This window comes from Felis catus, chromosome A1 (genome assembly GCF_018350175.1).
Source record: "Felis catus isolate Fca126 chromosome A1, F.catus_Fca126_mat1.0, whole genome shotgun sequence".
NCBI classification, from domain to species: Eukaryota; Metazoa; Chordata; class Mammalia; order Carnivora; family Felidae; genus Felis; species Felis catus.
This window is the reverse complement of record NC_058368.1, coordinates 18192156-18210688: the sequence shown is the minus strand read 5'-3', so window position 1 is coordinate 18210688 and position 18533 is coordinate 18192156. Positions and strand designations below refer to the sequence as shown.

The 18533-nt window shown below is 42.9% G+C and overlaps 2 long non-coding RNA genes across 8 annotated transcripts in view; one reads left to right on the top strand and one right to left on the bottom strand.

Annotated features, from left to right (window-relative positions):
* The window catches only part of LOC109497589, a 33573-nt gene extending 15625 nt beyond the window's left edge, over positions 1-17948 (bottom strand). For 2 of the 3 annotated variants that reach the window (XR_006594201.1, XR_006594199.1), the window contains exons 1-2: positions 17017-17948; positions 4943-7276 (exon numbers count right to left, since the gene is read on the bottom strand). This is a non-coding gene — a long non-coding RNA (uncharacterized LOC109497589). The remainder of the gene's footprint in view (positions 1-4942; positions 7277-17016) is intronic. The other variant, XR_006594200.1, reaches the window with a different exon arrangement.
* Positions 3558-11751, top strand: LOC109497583. Of its 5 annotated transcripts, none has more exons than XR_006594197.1 (6): positions 3558-3708; positions 6312-6533; positions 7562-7630; positions 8821-9143; positions 9978-10040; positions 10386-11751. It is a non-coding gene; the product is annotated as an uncharacterized LOC109497583 (long non-coding RNA). The 5 variants fall into 5 exon arrangements; XR_002740892.2 differs by having other exon boundaries at positions 9978-10269; XR_006594198.1 differs by having other exon boundaries at positions 9978-10758; positions 11193-11751.
* Positions 17949-18533: the final 585 nt, after the last annotated feature.

Genomic DNA, 18533 nt, shown 5'->3' with positions numbered 1-18533 from the left:
CATATTTGTGGGTTTTCCAGTTTTCCTTCTGTTACTGATTTCTGGTTTCATTCCATTGTGATCAGAAAAGAAACTTCATATGATTTCAATCTTCTACAATGCATTTACTATTTGTTTTGTGGTCTAACATACAGTCTACTCTGGGGAGTGTTTCACGTCCGATTGAGAAAACTGTGTATTCTGCTGTTGTTGGGTAGAGTGTTTTGTATATGTCTGATAGATCCAGTCGGTCTGTAGTGCTGTTCAAGTCCACAGTTGCCTTTTTGATTTTTCTGGCTGGTTGTTCTGGTCATCTTTGAAAGTCTCCTACTATTATCTTAGAGCTGTTCTCCTTTAAATTCTGCTAATGTTGCTTGATACATTTTAGAGCTCTGATAATATGTATATCATATATTTTTATAATTTTGATCTCTTCTTGGTGAAGTGACTCTTTCATCGATATATACCCTTGTCTCTTGTAATATTTTTTTACTCAAAGTCTGTCTGGTTTAATATTAGGATAGCCACCCCAGCTCTCTTTTGGTTATTAATTGCATGTACTATCTTTTGCGTCATTTAACTTCCAACCTAAATCTGAATTTAAAGCTAAAGTAAGTCTCATGTCCACAACATATTGTTCAGTTTTTAAAAATCTATCCTGCCAGCCAATGCCTTTTGATTGGAGTGTTTAGTCCATTTGCGTTTGAAGTAATCATTGATAAGGAAGGACCTTCTTTTGCCACTTTGTTGTTTTCTGTATGTCTTATATCATTTTCTGTCCCTTATTTCCTCCATTACTGCCTCTTTTTGTGTTTACTTTTTGTAGTGATATGTTTTGATTCCCTTTTCATTTCCTTCCATGTATATTCTATAGATGTTTTCTTTATTGTTACCATGGTGATTACATATAATCTTTTAAAGTTATAACAATCTAATTTGAATTGATACAAACTTAATTTCAGTTGCATAAAAAACCCTTCTCCTTTTTTTTTTTTTGGGATGAGCACTGGGTGTTGTATGGAAACCAATTTGACAATAAATTTCATATATATATATAAAAAACCTTCTCCTATAATAGTTCCATCACTCTTGTGTTATTGGTGTCACAAATTGCATCTTTACACATTATATACCCGTTTACATAGATTTATAATTATGTTCTATGCATTTGTCTCACACACCCTGAAGTAGAGTGAAATTCAAAGTAGAGTTAAATCCAAAATTACAGAGGATTAAAAATTTTTCAGTCTCACCCTTTGATTTCAGGAAAGGGAAATGGGCTGGAGGTTGAATGAATGTCCAATGATTTCGTCAATCATGCCTATGTAAATGAAGCCTCCATAAAAACCCAAAGGATGGATTCAGAGAACTTCTGGGCTAGTGACGTTGTGGAGGTGTCTAGAGAGGATGGAATGGGTCCTATGCATCTTCCATCTGGCTGTTCTTGAGTTTTATCTTTTTATAATAAACCAGTAATCTAGAAAGTAAAATGTGTCTCTAAGTTCTTTTAGCCACAGTAACAACTTAATGAAACCCAAGGAGGGGATCATGGGAACATCTGATCTCTAGCCAGTCCATCAGAAGCATAGGTGACAACCTGGACTCGGGAATGACAGCTGAAGTAGGGGAGTCAAAAGGGGAGCAGTTTTGCAGGACTGAGCCTTTAATATATTGGACCTGACAGTCTTAGAATTGAATTCATCGCTTGGTAGCATTTGCAAAAAATAATCTTCCAAGAAAGACTTCCTTTAACATTCTCTGTAGAACAAGTTTTGTAGTAATGAACTCTCTCGGCTTTTGTTTTTCTGGAAAGTCTTAATTTCTCTATCACTTTTGAAGGATAGTTTCTGGATAGAGAATTCTCATTTTAAGTTTTTTGTTTCTTGTTTTTTCCCCAGCGTGTATTAAATATATCATCCCACTGCTTTCTGGTCTGCAAGAGTGCTGCTGAGAAACTGGAGAATAATCTATTAAGGATCATTTGTCTATGATGAGTTGCTTCGCTCTTGTTGATTTCAAGATTCCCTTTGACTTTGGCTTTTGACAGTTTGATTATGTGTCTTAATGTGAATCTCTTTTGGTTATCCTAAAGTTCGTTGAGCTTCTTGGATTTGTATATTCATGTATTTCATGAAATTCAGGATGTTTTCAGCCGTTATTTCCTCAAATAAGTCTCTGCTACTTTCTTTCTCTTCTGGGATTCCCATAATTTATATACAGACATATTCTTTTTGCTTGTTTATTGCACTTCACTTTATTTTGCTTCGCAGATACTGCACTTTTTATAAATCAAAGGTTTGTGGCAACCCTGCATTGAGCAAGTCTATTGGCACCATTTTCCTAATAGTATTTACACACCTCGTGTCTCTGTCACATTTTGATGATTCTCACACTTTCGGTAATTCAAACTTTTTCATTATTATTATATTTGTTATGATGATCTGCAATCAGTAATCTGTGATGTTACTATTTGTGAGTTTTGACGTGCCACACCACACGTGTGTGTTCTGACTACAGATAAGGTAGAAACAGCAAGAGAACTAGAATTAGAAGTAGAACCTGAAGATGTGACTGCATTGCTGCAATCTCATAATAAAACTTTAGCAAATGAGGGGGTGCTTCTCATGGCCGCTCAAAGAAAATGGTTTCTTGGGATGGAATCTATTCCTGGTGAGATGCCGTGAAGACTGTTAAAATGACAACAAAAGCTTTAGAATTTTACACCAATTTATTTGGCACAGCAGTGGCAGGACTTGAGGGGAATGACTCCAATTTTGAAAAAAGTTCTGATGTGAGCAAAATGCTATTAAACAACATTGCGTGCTACAGAGAAATCATTCATGAAGAGTCAATTAATGGCCAACTTCATTGTTGCTTGATTTTAAGAGGTTTTCACAGCCATTCTGACCTTCAGCAACCACCACCCTGATCAGCCAGCAGCCATGAACATCAAGGTAAGACCCCCTATCAGCAAAAATATTACTACTTGCTAAAAACTCAAGTGATGGTTTATTTTTAGAAATAAAGTATTTTTTAATTAATCTTAAAATTTTATTTATTTATTTATTTATTGAGAGAAAGAGAGAGAGAGAGAGCACATGCAGGGGAGGGTCAGAAGGAAGGAGAGACAGAATTCCAAGCAGTCTCCGCACCGTCGGCAGCAGAACCCGATGCAGGGCTTGAACTCATGAACTGCAAGATCGTGACCTGAGCCGAGATCAAGAGTCAGATGCTTAACCAAGTGTGTTACCCAGGTGCCCCATAAATAAAGTATTTTTTAACTTAGGTATGTATATTGTTTTTTGTAGACATAGTGCTATTGCATCCTTAATACGCTACAGTGTAGTGTAAACATAACCCCTATATACATTGGGAAACCAAAAACATTCATTTGACTTGCTTTATTGGGATATCCATTTTATTGCTGTGGTCTGGAGCTGAACCCACCATATCCTAGAGACATTGCCAATATTGGTCTTCTTTTTTTTTTTTTTTAATTTTTTAATGTTTATTTATTTTTGAGACAGAGACAGAGCATGAACGGGGGAGGGTCAGAGAGAGAGAGACACAGAATCTGAAACAGGCTTCACGCTCTGAGCTGTCAGTACAGAGCCTGACATGGGGCTCGAACTCACGGACCGCGAGATCATGACCTGAGCTGAAGTCGGCCACTCAACCGACTGAGCCACCCAGGCGCCCCACCGATATTGGTCTTCTTGATGGCATCCCGTAAGTTCCTTAGATTCAGTTCGCTTTCTTTATCTTTTTCTTCTGCACCCCAGACTTGAGAATTTCAGATGTCCTATTTTCAAATTCTGTTGTGTCTTTTTTCTCTCTTGCCTGCCCATCTCTGCTGTTGCAACCCACTGGTGGAATTTCCATTTCCGTTATTGCACTTTTTCACTTTAGAAATTCTGTTTATTTCCCTTTTATAAGTCTTATATCTTTTCGATATTCTCATCATTTTTATATATTATGTTCCTGATTTCCTTTAGTTCTTTGTCCATGTTTTCCCCTAGCTTTTTGAGCATATTTTAAAAAGTTGTTTTAGGGGGCACTTGGGTAGCTCAGTCGATTAAGCATCTGACTCTTGATGTAGGCTCAGGTCATGATCTCATCATTGTTCATGGGATCGAGCCACCTGTCAGACTGCACTGACATCAGGGTCCCTCCTGCTCACACATGCTCTTCTCTAAATAAATATATAAATAAATAAGTTGTTTTAGTCGTTGTTTAGTAAGTCCATGGTCAGCTTTCTTGGGAACAGATTCTGTTAAATTAAAGGAATTTGTCCCTTCAATAAGCCGTATTTTCCTGGGTTTGTTGTTGTCGTCCTCATTGAAAATTGGGCGTTACGTTATTATAACATGGTGATTCTGGAAATCAGATTTCTCCCCTTCCCCAGAGCTTGTTTTTTTTTATTAGAAACTGCGATCGCCACATTTGTTTTGTGACTTTTCCAGACTATTTTTGCAAAGTCTATTCCTTGCCGTATGTGTTCATTGAAGTCTCTGTTACTTTAGTTTGTGTTGAGCTAACACAGTTTGATAGAGATTTTCTTGAATACCAAGAGCTGAAAGAGACAAAAACACCGAGATAGAGATAGAGATAGAGATGATAGAGATAGAGATAGAGATAGAGAGATAATAGAGAAAGAGAGAGATAGAGATAAAGATAGAGATAGAGATGGAGATAGCAATAGAGGTAGAGATAGAAGTACCAGTGGGGGGGGGTGGGGGGTTGAGGGGGCATTCCCCGCTCACGGCCTTGGCAGATGGGCTCTATGCAGGGTTACCGTTCCCTCGGTTAGTCTTGCTCTGAACCTAGGGTTCAGCTTAGGTGAAAGTTAAAGTCTTCTCAGACTTTTGTGAGCATATGTCTTACCTGGGTAGGCATGGGGCTTTCTAGATTCCCTTATAGAAATAACTGCTTTTGAATCTCTTGGTTTCCCAGAGAGTCTTACCCCACTCTGTCCTCCAGGCCTTAGATGGTCTCTTGTATGTCTCCGGTGGGAATCTGTTAGGTCAGGTGTGTACAGGTGTGTTTTCCCTGGTTGCTTTCATGAGCAAAGCCTGCAGCTCTTCTGGCCTGTGTTCTGAGTTAGGCGAGAAAGAGAGAGCAAGTCAGTCCTTCAGGAATCCCCAGCCGAGTTAGAACAGATGTACACAGTAATTGGCAGATAAGGTCTGCTCTCTCCCTCTGATTTAAAGAGTAGAACTGGGACCTGAATTTGCCACCACTTGAATCTAAGGCTGTTGCCATTTGGGCAAGGGTTTTTTGAGTGTTTTTTTCCCCATGATTGTGCGGAAGAATATGAGCTTGGAGCTTCGGAGTCCAACATCTCCCTGATGTCCCATCACTATGATTTTCTGCCGATTTACTGCATGCCAAAACTGCACTGAGAAGGTTATTTTCTCTCTGCCCTCCCGATACACCCCCACCTTTCCCTGTCCTAGTCTGTGTCCGGCAGGCTGATCTGCACAAACCGTATCAATGAGCTCCCAGCCCCAGTGGGAGGAAAGGGAGGCAATGCGTTTAATTCCCTTTCTGCAGTGGACACAATTTGGCCACATCTTTCCATCCAGTGTCACAGCTCTCCTCCCGTGACCCTCTCCCAATAACCACCAACCCTGAGATCTGTAACTGGCACATTTCCCTTCAGACCTGGGCGTGATGAAGTGCTTACCAATCGCCATCACCTTCTGCTCTTGTAGTCCCAAGGTCCTTCACCATCCCTTGTGCGTGTCCCAAGATCGTTCCACACCTTTGTAACTTATTCTTTTATGAACATTCCTCACTTACTCAGTTTGGGAGTGCCATCTGTTTCCTGCTGGAACTCCAAGGGACACACTGCACCATTGGCTGCTATTTCTCTTTTAGAGAAATGCTTCTGATTTTCGAGAAATGTGCTCAGATACCAGCAGATTCTGGAAGGTACTTTGGGTCAAAAGATAAGAATTCACTTTCCTGAACAAATGTGTAATATTCAGGAGAACGATACTCAGCTTGGGGTTCAGAAAATGTGTCTTATTAAACACACAGCCTTGGTCCTGTAATCTGAGATGTGAAGACAAACTTATGGTCCCATTTCTACAAGGCAAGGGCCCTAAAAGAAGACCGCCCTCCTTTGCGGGTGGGCGAAGCCATCTGCTGTCACGGAATCCTGTCCCAGGAGCCAGATCGCCCCACCTTCCCCCAAACTGACAAGTGCCGAGCTGGAAGTGCGAAGGGAGATATCGATTGTCTCCTGTGTCTAGAAAAGAGCTACGTATGAGGCAAGATCGATTACATTAATTGCTTCTTCTCTGACTCATTCTCCTCACTGTTGACAGGCCTTTCTTAAGCACAGACCCAGTGAAGCCATTTTCTCTGCCAGAAGGCTCCAGTGGGTCTTGGACCACGGGACAAAGAATGACAAATGCTCAGCATGTGGGTGGCCGCTCCCACTCCTGGCTTGCAGGGCACACTTGTTCAATAAAGCTGCTTTCAGCAGGGGAAACTTTCCAGCGTGGCTCTCCAGGTAGCCAATACTTAGGCTGCTTTTCATTTCTAAGGTAAATGCATTGCCCCGCCTTGTCCTGGAAGATAAAATATATTCTAAATTCGGAAGCACAGCGCTGCACAAGCTGGCCCCAGTCTTCCATTCCAGAGCCTTAGCATTTTTCCTCTTACCCTTTCGTGCCAAACCATTAGCCCTTTTTGCACTGTTCATAGCATATATGGGGTGTTGGAAATATCTGTCTGTCTAATATTGATATGGTCCTATAAATTGAGTTTTTCTTTAAACACACAAACATACACACAGAATTTACGTCTGAGCCAAAAACATTTAGAATATTGCAATAGCACCAGATAATGCTACAAAAATTAGTTTGTAGCATTTGCCCATACATTTATTTATGTGTCTTTAAAGGGTGGAAAAAGCTTATTAGATGAAAAATTGGGCAATACGTTCCTTATGGAGCAAAAGCAACATGTGCCAGCCCAGCGTGCTTGCCACTGACTCTTTCAAGCAGGTGGCCTGATGGCCTTGGCCTCCTCCCCGTAGAGCGGTCAACACGTTCACACGTGAGGTCAAATCTTTTCTTAGCTGTACTTCAGCCGTCCAGACTGGAACTCATTGTTTCTGAGACAAGCCCCAAAGCAAATAACAAATTCCTGCCGTTCTCCCAACTTGTCTCAATTTTACCTCTCCTCGGAAAAGCCGATGACATCATTCATCTGCTGACTTTTTTAAGGCGGGAGCTTATTTAACACCCATTTACTGAACTCACATTAGAATTTCAGCTTCAGTTTCCTAAATGGAAGAGGAAAACAAAAACAGGATCTTTACAATGGGAGTTAAAATTTTTATTTGTGTGAAGCATAAGAGACTCTTAAAAACTGAGAACAAACTGAGGGTTGATGGGGGGTGGGAGGGAGGGGAGGGTGGGTGAGGGGTATGGAGGAGGGCACCTGTTGGGATGAGCACTGGGTGTTGGATGGAAACCAATTTGACGATAAATTTCATATATTGAAAAATAAAATAAATAAGTAAATAAAAAAGCGCCTACAAAAAAAATTTTTTTATTTGTGTTTACAGAAAAGAAATCAATTCTAAAGATAGACAACGATGAGCAACTACTTATCTGTGCGATGGAGATCATGGCAGGTGGATGTTCAAATGATTTTCATGCTACCATTGTTCACTGGGAGACAGTGCTGTGTGTCAGGACCAGGCTGAAAGCCGGGGAAGAGGCAGAGGTCAGAGGAGGCCACGGCACATCCTCTCAGAGCACACAGGCCTGTGGGGACAGGCGGCATGCGCACAAATTGCTGTCACCCGATTAATTTTAAACTTCACTCTTTAGATGAAATGTTCAAGCTCCCTTTAGTGAGCCCTTAGTGTGCGATGGGCAGCCACTGTTTTACCTATGTCACTCAATTCTCATGGCAATTCTATAGTGTAGGTATTATCCTTTCCACTTCAGAGGTGATGAAAACTAAGCTCATAAAATCTGGATAATGTGAAGTTCAATTAGCTAATAAACCCATGCCGATAAGGAGCCAGAAATTAATGATTAAAGTTATATATTTTTTTTGACAAACTCTGAAAACGCTGAAACATAGGAACACAGCCAAGGTTACAAATGATCCTAAAACCAAATTGTCAGCTCCTGGATAATTCGAGATATTCCAAATATGTGGTCGTCGGTAGTTGACAACCCAAAAGATATCTATCTATATCATCTATATCTATCTATCTATTTTTTTTTTTTGGTTCAGAGTAATGTCTTTACCCAAATCTTTTTTAAACAAATAAACCCACTGGAAAATATTTTCGAAGTCTTTTTTTAAGGCAGCAAAAATAAATTTAGACGCGGCAAAAAATAATTGTCAATTTTGATCTCAGCAGAAGATTTATCTTCACAAATAACCCAGGGTGGTATGTGGATGTGTGGCCAAAAGTGATAAGATTATAAAATATCAGCGAGAAACAGTCACAATAGTGGAGTCTGGGAGTGCAGATATTTTAGATTTGGCATATTTGGAATAGCTTTATTGTTATTATTGTTGTAACATATTCTGAAAGTGGAAACAGTGGGCGAGGACAGGATAATCCCATCGCTATGATGGCCTTTGGTTTCTCCATCACTTCCACGATGGGCACAAACTGTTTTCCAGTTACTTGCATTAAGACATTACGACTGTTAGAATTTGGAGAAATATGCCTCTCTTTCCGCGAAACTTCTCTGGGTGCCATAGAATGGGTTTTCTTGAGATCCTTTCACATACTAGGGACTGGGGTTAGCTACGGAGTGGCACAGGGCTTGAGTCTTATACACCGTCTCGTTTGCACAGGGGCCAGAAGTGAGTAGAGTCGAAAAGAACTGGTGAACAAAACCTGAACTGGCTTCCAGCGGCTCCCTGCAGAGGCGCCCTGCACAAATGCCAAAAAGCAGAGTGGAGTCCGACTGGAAGATGGCTCAAGAGTTCCATGGTTTTCTTCCATCAGGGAAACGGCAATAAAACTGGAAGCCATGGGCCAGAAGGCCCTGCAAAATGTCTGGGGAGAAGCAGATAATGAGGGGAACTTGACTTGCACATATTAATTCAATCAGCAGAAACTGGAGGTTTTAGTCCAGGGTTCCAGACCTACCGGAAAGAGCAATCTCTGTGAGCAGGTGTGTGCCTGTGCTTGTGAGCCTGGAGGGGCGGTGGTGGGGGGGGGGGGGGGGGATGAATCTGGAAGGTGGGGACAGGGGTTCCAGTTTCTCCAGTGGCATAATGTAGTGTGTAAGCAAACTTGCTCCAGAAGTAGGCGTTGCAGATGCAAATACAAAAACTCTTAAACCAAGGGGGTGGGAGGGAGGGAAGCAATTGGTAGTTGTAATCTTGAAACAGGATTTATTTAACAGGATTTACCCAGTTTGTGTATGTATATATGTGGCCCGTAGTGCAAAGAGACTAGAACATCAACTGGAAGCAAATTCAAAAATTCGAGTTCTACCACCAGCTGCGTGGCCAGGAGCATTTTGCTTCACTTTTGTCAGCCTCAGTTTCCTCATCTGTAAAACAGAGATAGTCAACAAATCTAGTTTAGGGGCGCCTGGTGGCTCAGTCGGCTAAATGTCTGGCTCTTGGTTTTGGCCCAGGTCATGATCTCTTGGTTTCGTGAGTTCAAGCCCGGGGTCAGTCTCCGTGTTGACAGCACAGAGCCTGCTTGGGATTTTCTCTCTCTTTGCCCCTCCCCTCCTTGCGCTGCTCTCAGTCTCTCTCAAAATAAATAAACTTAAAAAAAAAAAAAAAAAGAATCCAGTTATAGATTTCTCATAAGGACTGGAAGGACTGGAAGAAGAGATCAACATTGCCCGGTACTTAGTATTTCATCTCACTATATATTATAATGATCATCAAAGATCTACTTTGCGTATTTAAATAATAAAACTTGCCCTTAACTGTACATGATTTGCCAAAACGTCATTGTCTCTCTGTCTTTTTCTCCATTCCCTCCCTAGCTATTTCCTAGCATTGAAGAATTTACGTGGAAAGTCAAGAGCGTCTCATTTCCTGGAACTAAAGTAAGTACGTCCCCTACTAGGTTCCTGCTCACACAGTCTCAGAAGACCCTCTCCCGAAATCCCACCAGACCTTCTCCCAGGATGACCTAAATGCAGACAGTCAGCTGGTACTCCAGGTTCCAATCAGGGAAAACAACCATACAACCTTCTACGGTAGCTTCTAGAAGGCAGCCAGTCTTCTTATGAGCTTCTCTTTCACAACGCCTAGAACCCAGCTCTCGTGGCGAGCGTGAGTGTCGGTGAAGAGGGCCGGCAGCCGGGGAGGAAGGCGGGCTGGTGACAGCATTCTTCACCCGTGTGGTCAGAGTTCTTCCTGATCTGTGCAATCGCTTCTTGATGTTCCAGACGCAGGCCAGGAAGGCAAAAAGGAAGTGCAAGACACCATCGCACCTAGATTCCAGAAAGCTTTCGCTCCGTTTGGGTCAACTTGAGAGGATGCGCTAATAAACAGGGTTTCCAGAGATCCTGGGAAGCAGCCCGGAGACCGGAGCCGGGGCACCTGGCGGGAGCTTCAGCGCGCCTTCCTCCCTGGAACAGCGCTGTCACTTGGCACCGTTGTCCTGGCAAGTCAGCCCCGTTCACAGTCCCTCTGATTGGTCAGCCCTGCCCTTCCAGATCCGCCTTTCTGACATCTTGCCTCCACGGCGCTGCCTTGCCGGAGGAGGGGTTCTCACCTGGGCCGTCACAGGGTCCAGCCTTCAATCAGGATGCTCCCCAGGTATTTCCAAATCACCAGGAGGAACGTGGGCTGTGCTCCAGGCTGATTCCTCCCACCCTCCCTCCCGTTCTTTCCTCTCTCCCTTCCTGTCTTCCTTCCTTTCCGCTGTCCTTTCTACCTTCCTGCCCCTTATTTATTGACTTCCTGCTGTATGCGGGGCACTAAGAGTTTGTTAATTACCTGGGGGTTACGCTGAGCTCTTAGATTTGAAGATGAGGGAAACAATGTTGAAAGCACCTAAAGGAGAAGAAAATTTATGGGGTGTGCGTTGCATAAATGCCCTTCGCTAACCAGAAAGATTGTGAAATGATTTGGACTTGAATAAGTCGACTAAGAGGGCAGAGGGGCAAACGGCAAAGCTCGGAGACAGTAGGTGCAGAAAGAGTGATAGCGCAAAAATAAATCCGCAGTGCATATCAAATGAATTTGTGCAGTGCTCCTCCTGTTCATCCCGACCTGGGCCGGCGGCAAGGGGAACAGAGAGAAAAGTGGAAAAGATGCTCTGGGGAGGCGTCTTGCTTCGGAGCTGCTGACCGATACACTACGCGTGGATTCCCCGGGGATTTCCAGGCGGGTGGCTGTGGAACAGGCAGAGGTTTAGTGGTTTCCCAGGAAGGAATAAATTTCCTGCAGTGAATCACCCTGTGTCAAGGAGGATTTTTGTGACATCAGCTCCAAGCAGATCATCGAGGCTTTCCCATTCAAGAGGGCATTGGAGCATAACACCACCATGGCCCACACTTTTTTTTTTTCTTTCTTGTATTTTCCAAAGGGCCATTTGGACCAAAAGTGGCCTGTGGCCCCTGGAAACTCTGAGTAACGGCTTGGCATCTTAGCAATCTGTGTGTCGTGCTTTGTGGAAGAGTCTGGAAAGGTCTAGTTCTGTCTGGAAAACAAAACTCACGGTTGTTAACGTGAAAGTGTAACCCTGCTTCTTCCTTTTCTTCTAATAAATGCTGCAAACTTGAAATAAAATGAATTAGACCCCTTGGATATCCCGATATATCACTTAAAATCACTTTGCTTCTAGTGATCTAATTATATCAACTTTGGATTTGGGATGCACAGTTGCAACGCTTTGCAAGTATTTTCAAATCCTCAATATTTTCCTTTTCTATTCCCACTTTTATTTTTTTCAGTGAAGGCTAACGTCTTCCAGCCCCAGGCTTGTGGGCCCAAGTTCATCTCCGTGACTGACCCCATAATATTTACTTACATCGTTCATAAAAATACCCTGCATGCCAAAAGCTGCTAGCTGCAGGAAAATGATAAAATATAAAAATATTTAATCAGCCAGTGGGAATTCCCTTCCGCATTAATCAAAGGCTCTCTCAGAGGGCTCGCTGTGACCTTGGAAGGCCAGCAGCCCCAAGCCACACTGAAGGATACCAGCAGGAGGGAATGCCTGCTGGGAATCCACTCATCGGGGGCCCTTCATGTCTTCTGGAAAACACAGCCCCAAAAGAGGTTTTGGCTTCACTGTCAAGGAGCTCGGTGGCAGGTGTGTTGAGGCACCGTGTGGCTTTTCCATCGGGGTTTTTGTACCGTGTCGCGTCTCCTCCAGGGCCATCCCACCTGTGACACCTAGCCTGTTCCTCCTACCTGCGGGGCTCAATCTGTTTCTCTCAAAGGGGCACTGTGAAGGCTTTCTTTTTCCTTTTTGACTTTTTTCTAGCTTTACTGAGATAGAGTCGGCGTATAATACTGTGCAAGTATAAGAAGTGCCATGCGATGATTTGATATACATACGTGTTGTGGAATGTTTACCACAATCAGGTTAGTTAACACACCCTTCAGCTCAAGTATGTGGAGGGTTTTTTACTTTTGTTAAGTTTATTTATGTTGAGAGAGAGCGCGCAGGGGAGGGGCAGAGAGTGAGGGGGAGAGAGAGAGAGTCGCAAACGGGCTTCGTGCTGTCAGTGTGGAACCCGGTTGAGGCTCCGACTCCTGAGTCATGGCCTGAGTCGTGGCCTGAGTCGAAACCAAGAGCGGGACGCTTCACCGACTGAGCCACCCAGGCGCCCCTGGGCAGGTTTCTAGGAAAGCGTTGCGAGGCCAGTGGCCCGGGAAATGACGTGGTGGGGAAAACACCCCCCGGGGGGGAGGAGGAGTTCTGGATCCAGCCCTGGTTCCGCTGCTACGTGTCTGGACCAAGTCAACGCACATCTCTGGGAGTCAGACGCATCGGGGGTTTTCGGCTCCAGGTGTTCCAGAAAGTACCCCAAAGTTAGAGGGCGCGGGACTTGAGGCAGCTGGGCTCCTAGGCCCCTCCCCTATTCCCGTGCCAATCAACTCTGCCTTCTCAGTTTTATATTTGGGATTCTACATGCTGTTTAATTCACAAAAATACCCGTATTAAAAACGAAAGTTCAAAAACTAGCGGACCAGAAAGACTTTCCTGTTCGGTATGCGTGTAACTTCAGTATGTGTGTAATGTCTCAGACTCCAAGTTCCTTCTCTTTGGCGTTTCCTCCTAGAAGCTGGTCGTAACTGGTTAGTTACAGCTGGTACCCAGTAGACAGCCGGCCAGAGGGTCCACCTGGGAGGTGAGGTTGGGCCGCACGGTTCCAGGATGGTGCAGATCCACAAGCTGCAAGCCGAGCCAGATGGCGCAATGCCTTTCTCCGCTTTGGGGCGATTTTCTACAAGAATGGTACCAACGCAGTGTGCCGTGTTTCGACCGCTTGCTAAAGTGGTTTTTTTTTTAAACTTGGAACTGGTCAAACTGTTCAGAAACTCAGAACAATCAGAAGTGGTAAGTCCACTTACGCCCTCGCAGTTAAAAAGTAAATAGATTTTTATTTATGTCACCAATTATAACATGATCGTTCACGATGCCCAGGCTAAATGTCCAAAATGTGACTGTCGGGTTTTAGGAAGCGGGGTTCCTCAGCTTAGTGTCTTCTTGGATCTGCATGTTATTTTTTCCTGATGCCTAGGGAAGCCCACCGTCCGGGCACCTCACCGCCACCTGTGCGTCTGCCTTCGAAATAAACCGCATGGCTATGACTTTGCCCGTCATCAACCGTCTTAGTCCCTTCAAACTGTTGTGAAAATCCTAATTTTCTCCATGAGGCTCCCACGGATTGCTTAGATGAGGACCCAAGGACATTCGTGTTATTCTACATGCACATCTATAATACTTACCCTTGCAAATTCCACCAGATTGCAATCGCCTCTAACATGCATGGAATCTAAAGGCTTTTTAAAATTGCACTTTATTTTTAGATGAGTTTTAGATTAACAGAAAAGTGGAGAAGATTGTGCAGAGAACTCCCATCCCAGATTGGGTTTTGCGGTGAGAATTTCTATATTCCTTCTAGGCCAGTGTGCCCCTTACTTAAGTAGATGTGGGTGTGCCATTCATTTGCACAGACGTTGCAGAGAGTGACTTACTTTTAAAACATCAGCTCCAGGGGCACCTGGGTGGCTTAGTTGGTTAACTCAGCTCATGGTCTCACAGTTTCCTGGGTTCAAGCCCCACGCTGGGCTCCACACTGACAGCACAGAGCCTGCTTGGGATCTCTCTCTCTGTCTCTGTCTCTCTCTCTCTCTCTCTCTCTCTCTCTGTCTCTCTCTGCCCCTCCCACACTCGTGCTGTCTCTGTCTCTCTCAAAATAAGTAAATAAGCTTTAAAATTTTTTAATAAAAAAATAAAGATAAAACACTAGCTCCAAAAAATGATGAGATTCTCTTTTAATGATGCCTCGTTTTTCATTAACAACCAGAGAGCTCTTAATGATTTTTCTGCTGCTGTTGACTACCATATTTCTGCTTTTAAAGATACTCTTAAGGTAATGAGACAGCAATTTCATTTACTGCTCATCTGAAGAATTCTTTCTTTCCTACAGTTCTCTTCCTCCTTCAATATCAAGACATTCACATGGCCTTCCTTGGCCAGTTTCTTCTCCTGTTTATCTATTTCTGGGCACTGTGTTTAAAAAGATCCTGCTGCTACCACGGCATGTGTATTATCAATTCCCATAGGGGCCTAATATTTTTCCAAGTAATTCTCTCTTCTTAATACACCCTGGCATTTTATCGGAACAAATGATTTACGCAGACACACTCATTTATGTGTCTGCTACGATACCTCCACGTGTCCCCAAGTTGGAAAGCAATTCAGAAACAATCCGCCTGTTTGTTTAATTCCAAGAGGCATAATTTGAAAATTCTGAGGTGTATGTTAAATTTAATTCTGCACCAGAATGCATAATTTCACCTATTTTGTTAAGCGTTTCCATAGATTTTAATTTTCATTTCAAGGTCACATTTTAAACGAAAGTGCAGAGGAGTACCTGTTCCCTAGTTTTATGTGTTATGTGTTAGTTTTAAGATGAGTATTTTTTAGAGTGGCCAAAAAATAACAAAGCATGATAAATAAGTAACTCTCTTTTCCTTTGATGATTTTTTGTTTGCTATTGTAATTGTAGAAGTGTGATTTAAGGGAAAAAAAGAAAAATAGCTCAGCTAGCACTGTAACTGCACATGTGACTGAAGCATTCGAGAAGAATACTTCCTTTCAGAATGAGAGGTGACCTAAAGGACAAAGGTCATCAAAGAACCCATGAAAGGGGGTGGATAACACGGGTTAGGTGATATTTGATTCTTTATTGCAGTCCCCATCAACATTATGCTACAAAGATATAAGAATTGGAGGGGCACTGAAAGGAAATAGTAACTCAGTGCATCCTGAAATGGATTCACTCACTTGGAAATATGAGTCTACAACGAATCGACTGCGGGGCATTGAATGAATTGAAGCAACGTGGCCAGGTTGCAGAGAACATGAGCACCTGTCTTCAAAGCCATGTATGTCTAGACACTGACTTAGAATTATAAGTAAAGGAATCCAGCACCACCTGATAGAATTAATATCCATGACATTAAAGTTATATGAACTGAAGTATCAAGTACATATCTGCTTGTTCACTGCCATCCTCTCATTCATTCACTCGATGAACTAATGTTCATTGGGTACTTACTGCATGCCAAGAACTGTTCTAGGCACTGGACTACGGCAGTGAACCAAAGACCAAAAGTCGATTAGATCATGAGCCGTATTCAAACGGAAAATATTTACTTTAAGAAAACCAAACAAGGGACGCCTGGGTGGCTCAGTCGGTTAAGCATCCAACTTCAGCTCTCGTCATGATCTCATCTCATGAGTTCGAGCCCGTATCTGGCTGCGTGCTAATAGCTCAGAGCCTGGAGCCTGGTTCAGATTCTGTGTCTCCCTCTCTCTCTGCCCCTCCCCGCTCGCGCTCTGTCTTTCTCTCTCTCAAAAATAAATAAACATTAAACTTTTTTTAACCAAAACATAGAAAGAAAAGAAAACCAAATAAGATGGAACAAAAGACCAGGGACAAAAGCTCTGAGAGCTAGAGAATGCCATAAAAAGTCTGGGTTGGTCTTCCATGAGGAAAATTCTCTGAGCTAGGTGGGAAGTACATTCTTACTCTAGGAGTCCAGGAACCATTTGTCTATTTGCCTGAATATATATATATATATATATATATATATATATATATATAAAATATGCCTGCCCCCCTCTCACTCCACACCAAAGATATCCAAATTCTAATCCTTACAACCTTAGAATGTAACCTGATATGGCAAAAATGGATTTTGCAGATGTGACCTAAATTCCGATTTTGAGATGGGGAGATTGACCTGGATTATCCAGGGGGGGCCCTAAATGCAATCATAGATCTCCTTGCAGGAGAGAGGCAGGAGAAGACTAGACCATAGAGGTAGGGACTGGCCACAAAGCCATAATGCTGGACGTCAGACACTAGAAGAGGCAAGGAACATATTCTTCTCTAGAGCTCCGAGAGGGAGCATGGCAGCTTGATTTCAACCTCCTGAAACTGATTTGAGGCTTCTGGCTTCCAGAACTGTGTGAGGATAGATGTGGGAATTTGTTAACAAGTATGTGTTAGCTTTTTGTGTCTGTTGTAACAAATTACCACAAATGTGTGTGTTTATCTCATATATCCATTTATGTACTAGACATCTCTATAGAAATAGCTAATGACGTATCATTCTTAAAGCAGTCTCTATCCTAATCTTTCTCATCTTCAGAAATGGCACAATCATTAACTATTTCCTCAGGTAGAAAACTGAGTATCATCTTGAGTTTCTCTATTTCCTTTATCCGTATGCCACTCTGAATTCCAAGCAATTATCAATATCTTTTGGTAATACCTCCAAAATATATCCCAAACGTGGCCACTTCCTTGTCACCATTACTGTTACCTTAGCCAAAGCACCGTCCTCTCCTGCCTGGAACACCAAAGCAGTCTCCAAACTCATCTCCCAGCTCCTCTGTGCCCTTGCAATCTGTTTTCCACAGAGTAGTTAGAAAGAACCTTTACGAATATAAATCAGACTGAATCACTCCTTTATTAAGCTTGCACAGGTTTCCCATGGTCCTCTTTGTTAAGTCATAACAAAGGTCACAAGGCCCACGTGATCTGTCCTGCTCTTTGGCCCCTCCCTCATGATGTCCCAGCCCCACTGGCTTGCTTCTTATTCCCCCAACAAGCCCAGCTCATCCAGACTACAAAGCCCTTTTCTCTACCTAGATGAGATAAGTGCCCAGAGGTGGTACCGGTCTCACCTTTGCTCTTAAATAGAAAGAAAGAAAGAAAGAAAGAAAGAAAGAAAGAAAGAAAGAAAGAAAGAAAGAAAAAGAAAATAAAAAAGAAAAGAATGAGAAGAAGGAAGGGAAGGATAGGGAGAAAGGGCGGAGGGAGAAGGAAAAAGACACTCTTTTTCTATTTTATTAGTTTTCTATAAGGTTTCTTCTGAAAAATTCCAATCTTGCCTCTAAGCTGAATGGGGAGAAAGAGGATGTTCAACACAATGGATGATCAAGTAGGGAAAGCAGCAGGTAACCTAGTGGTCAGTTTTTTGGTGGCAATGAGACAGAAAGAACAGATGATCAGGAAAGAGTAGAGAGCCTGACGTTGACTATCCCAGTTGAACATGGATAAGGACGTTCAAATGTGCTCCCCTAAAAAATTCCACACTGCTAGTTTTCATACTGAAGTCACATATACCAGAAAACACCAACTCAACTACATTAAACAATAGGGCAAACTTGTGTCCTCTTAAGTTTTTAAAAAAAATGTTTATTTATTTTTGAGAGAGAGGGATAGAGACAGAGCATGAGCAGGGGAAGGGCAGAGAAAGAGGGAGACACAGAATCCAAAGCAGGTTCCAGACTCTGAGCTGTCAGCAGAGAGCCCCGTGCGGGGCTTGAACCCACGAACTGCAAGATCATGATCTGAGCCGAAGTTGGTTGCTCAGTCACCTGAGCCACCCAGGTGCCCCTCTTAACTGTAGAACAACTCCTGGATTAGTTATTTCAAAGGCTGATATTATCAGGGACCCATTCCCTTCTCATCATTGTACTCAATATAGGATTTGTCTTCAGGCACATTCTGGCTCTCTGCTGCTGGTGGACAGCAGGAGGTCTCGAAATCCCATCCAGCATGCCTACCCCAAAGTCCCTTGCAAGAAGAGTAGCCACCCCTTTCTGTGCACCTCTTTTTTGTCAAGGAAGCCCTTCTCAGAACTTCTCCATCATATTTTCTCCTCACATCTTATTGTTCAGAAACAACATCTCCCAAACAAAAGATTAGCAAGGGTACAGCTTCATTGCTTAAGATTATACAGGATTTATCCTTGAGCTAGGTGTGGGAAAACTTTCCTGAAATAGGGATACCTGGACAAAATCAGAACACTGACAGCAAGGAACAGATAAGAGA